Source organism: Lycium barbarum, chromosome 12, assembly GCF_019175385.1.
Source record: "Lycium barbarum isolate Lr01 chromosome 12, ASM1917538v2, whole genome shotgun sequence".
NCBI classification, from domain to species: domain Eukaryota; kingdom Viridiplantae; phylum Streptophyta; class Magnoliopsida; order Solanales; family Solanaceae; genus Lycium; species Lycium barbarum.
The window spans coordinates 74,323,659-74,328,276 of record NC_083348.1 but is presented as its reverse complement, the minus strand read 5'-3'; positions in this window follow the sequence as shown (position 1 = coordinate 74,328,276).

Here is a 4,618-nt window from a genome sequence, read left to right as displayed (position 1 = left end):
TAACGATAAATAACAATTATTGATAAAATAATGATAATAATTAATAATAAAATAACGATGATAATGATGACACATAATTGATAACAAAAATAACGCTGATAATAATGATTAGTAATTAATAATAATAATACTAATAATAATAATAATAATAATAATGGAAATAACAAGAATGATAATAATAAATGACAATTAGTAATAAATGATAATTTAAGAATAATAATAATAATAATAACAATAATAATAATAATAATAATGATAATAATAAACTGCAGAAGAATAAATAAAACGTGGGTGTTAATAAAAGACTAATAATTATAGCAAAACTTAAAATGCATATTTTTTAATTTCTCGAAATACCAGAAGTATAAAAAGGAATTTCGGAGGAGATGCGGGACAAAATTAGGTGTCAACAGTATATAGAAAGTAAGGATTTATAAAGTGTTGTCTTGTAATTAATTTAACGATTCTAAACCCGAAAGTGAAATGACGATGAACATTTAAAATTTGTGATAAATTAATATTTGTAATGTTAAAATAAAAGTAGTGAATATAAATAGCAGTGAAAATAAAGTATCTAGCTCGTTAATAAATTTAGACGTCTGAATGAATAGAATTAAATAAAGGAGGGACAAAATTGGGTGTCAACAATAAATATCAAAGATATTATAATATAAATTTCTAGAAACTCTTCTAATTATCTATGATATTTATTCTTCCTAAAAATTAACTTTAATTTTTCACAAGCTCCTCATGTCTTGTGTTCCAATATATAAAAGAGTGAGATACAAAATGAAAGTCCAGGAGAGATTACAAAGTGTCAGGAAAAGAGGACAAACAATGACCGCTTTAAATTGCTAATAATCTGAGAAGAAAGTGGTATTACGTGTGGCAAACCACCCCGGCGAGATTGCATCACTATTGACTATCCAAAACTAGCTAGGAAAAATTAGGGAAAAGGATTCGGGATATCAAAAATGCAAAAGGTATATAACTAAAGACTTAATTTCAACGAAGGCGACAGGGCATCTCCCTCCTCTACTTCAATTTTTGTCCTCATGGATTGCTTTAGGTGGGCGTTTACTTCTCAGTACTTCCGTGTATGTACATTGTTGATCTTTCTCTTGTGGTGCAATACTTTAGTGAATGATATAGTAGTGGATTTTTTTTTTGTTTTGTGTTGGCCGGGCAGCAAGATCTTGGTTTTGGTTAGGCAGTGGTCCAATTGATGCTGATTTTCAAGAGTACATATACCCTCCACCAACTGCGACTTTGTCCAAGGAATACTCTGTGGGCACATAGCTTTCCATTTCAAGAGAGAATTTAGCAGTTGCAATCCCTACAGCTACACTTTGCATGACATCTAAACCAGCACTCAAAGCAGCTATAGTCCCACCAACCAAGCATTCTGCTGCACCCGAAACACTCACTACTAACATTGAAAGGGCAGGAAAATGGACGGCATAAAAATATATTGAGAACAGCGTGTGCTTAATCATCAAGTAGTGCAGAATAACAATTTTCAAGCTCTAAACAGGCTAGAGTCTAGTTCAGACAAATAAGATAGTTGAGAAAGAGGGAGGCCATCCTATGCCTCACTCCGAGAGTGGATAGCATCCTTAGTTGGAATACTAGGGGGCTGAATGCCCCTAATAAGCAAAAGAATGTGAAACTTCTCTATAATACAGAAAAGGTGGGATTGATTGGATTACTGGAAAACAAAATAAAAAATACAAAGATAGATCAAGTAGCAATTAAGCTTTTTGGAGGATGGCAGTACTTGACAAATCTTGACTATCATTACAATGGTAGAATTTGGGTCACATGGAGGCCATACTACTTTCAAGTAGTGCCTCTAAGTATGAATGCACAGATGATCACTTGTGAGGTGCTCCACATATTGAGGTGCTCCACATACCTTTACAGGTATCATTTGTGGTGACTTTTGTTTATGCTTTTAATACAATGGAAGAAAGAAGAGGCTTAAGGAGTAGTTTGGTTAACCTAAATGGGTTGTAATCTCGTCTCATGGTCAGAGATGGTGGACTTTGCAAGCTGTGTAGAAGAGTGTGGCTCGATTGGATTGCCTTTTCAGGGGAGAAAATTTACATGGAATAACAAACATGAGCACACAATTTTTTCAAAAATAGATTAGGTGTTCATCAATGGAGCATGGTTGGGCACGTTTCCTTCAAGTAAAACTATATTTTTGCCAGAAGGAATCAGTGATCATTATCCTGATAAAAGTGATATGTCTGGAAAAAAAAGGGCCAAACTAGTTAGATCCTTCCTCTATTGTAATAATTGGAGCCTGCATCCTCAGCTTCAAAGACTAGTTGTAGAAGGATCGGCAGTAAGTGTTCAAGGATGCAAAATGTTCCAGGTAGTAAAGAGATTGAAATTGCTCAAGAAGAATTTAAAGAAACTGTACTCTCAGCATTCAAGGAATATAATAACTGAGGCAGAGGAGGACAGAAAAGTTTTGCACCAAGCTCAGGTGCAATTGCAGGCCAATCCATTGGATACAGAGTTGCAGATTGCAAAGAAGGAGCAATTATTTAAAATTTAAGAGATCCTGTTACTTAGCAGAAATGTATCTGCGGCAGAGAAGTAAAACAACTTGGTTAAATCTAGGTGATGATAACACCTCATACTTGAAGTAAAACAACTTGGTTAAATCTAGGTGATGATAACACCTCATACTTTTATTCTGTTATTAAGCATAGAGTACTTAAGCAAGTAATCATACAATTGAAGAATGATCAGGGGGAACTGCAGTCTGAACCAGATAACATTGCAAGCATTTTTTTTTATCACTACAAAGAGTTATTAGGGAAGAAGGCTTCTATAAAGACAGGAGCTCACCCAAAGTTCCTCAAGAAAGGAAACATCCTCTCTATTGAACAACAGGTTCAGCTTATACAAGAGTTCACAGAAGCAGATGTCAAAGCAGCTATGTTTAGCATTGATAAAAATAAAAGCCCTGGACTAGATAGTTTTGGCAATGGTTTTTTCAAGTCTTCTTGGAATATTGCGGGAAAGACATAACTGAGGTAGTACTTGAATTTTTTCAGAATGGGAGATTACTCAGACAATTGAATGCCACAAACACTGCTCTCATTCCAAAAGAGGATCATCCGGGGAGTGCAAGTCAGTATAGAATAATATCATGCTGCAAAAGTGCTATATAAATGTATATCAAAGATGTTATGCAGTAGACTGAAGGGAGCAGTGAGCCATATAGTTGCAAAAAACCAGTTTGCATTTGTACAAGGAAGATCTATGATCCATAATGTATACTTGTCGTGATCTGCTTAGACACTACAATGGACAGACCACTTCAAGATGTTTTATGAAGATTGATCTTAGGAAGGCTTATGACATGATAAGCTGGGAATTCTTAGAGGAAGCATTGAAGGGGTTTGGATTTCCTGAGAAATTCATTAAGGTGATCATGACATGTGTTGCTACTCCAAAGTTTACTGTTACAGTAAATGGAGAGGGACATGGATATTTTGATGGAAAGAGAGGTCTTAGACAAAGAGATCCCGCTTTTCCCTTATTGTTTGTATTGGTGATGGAATATCTTACTAGAGTCCTGAAATGTATGAGTTTGTTGCCTGACTTTAATTAAATATCATCCAATGTGTAAGCCTTTGAACCTAACCCACTTGATTTTTGTTGATGACTTGATGGTGTTCCATAAGGGGGATGAGGATTTAGTTAATTGAGTGATAGAGGCATTGGATCATCTCAGTGTTGCTACAGGGCTTATAAGCAGCATGGATAAGTCACTTATGTTTGTTGCTGGACTGACATAGTTGTTTGATAGAACAGGATTTGCACAAGGGATATTTCCTATAAGATATTTAGGATTGTCACTATCATCCAAGAAGTGAACTAAAGTAGAATGTCAACAACGGGTTGATAATATAACAATCAGGATAACAACTACTTATGCAAAACAACTCTCATATGCAGGGAGGTTGCATATGATGAATGTTGTTTTGTTCTCAATACATAGCTTTTGGGGCTTAGTCGTTATCCTTCATCAGGGCATATTGAAGGAAATTGATAGAAATGCAGAGAGTATTTATGGGGCAAATTAGAGGATAGTAGAAAAGCACCTTTAGTCTCATGGGAAGAGATATGTCTTCCCAAAGCAGAGGGGATTAAATATTAAAGACTGCAGGACTTGGAATATTGCTTCAATGGGAAAGCTTTTGTGGCAGTTGATTATAAGGAAGGAATCATTATGGGTGAGGTGGGTGCATCAAAGCTGATCCAAACATATGGGCTCACAAGGCTCCTCGGGATAGTAGCTAGTATTGGAGGAAGACCAATTCACTCAAGACTCAGATGCAAAGCTGGTATATACAAACATGGTATATTCTTACAGCTGGTGGAAGATATTCAATCACCAACATCTATTTGAAACTCGTGGGATAACATAGTAAACTGGAAGTGGCAGGTCTCATTTGGAATTCAGTGGCTCAACCTAAACATAGGTTCATTAAGTTGGCTACCTATAGAAGGCTATTAACAAAAGGAAGACTGATCAAATCGCATACCCCAGTAGAGGATTCGTTGCTTCTTATGTGAAAACCAGGTGATGGAGACT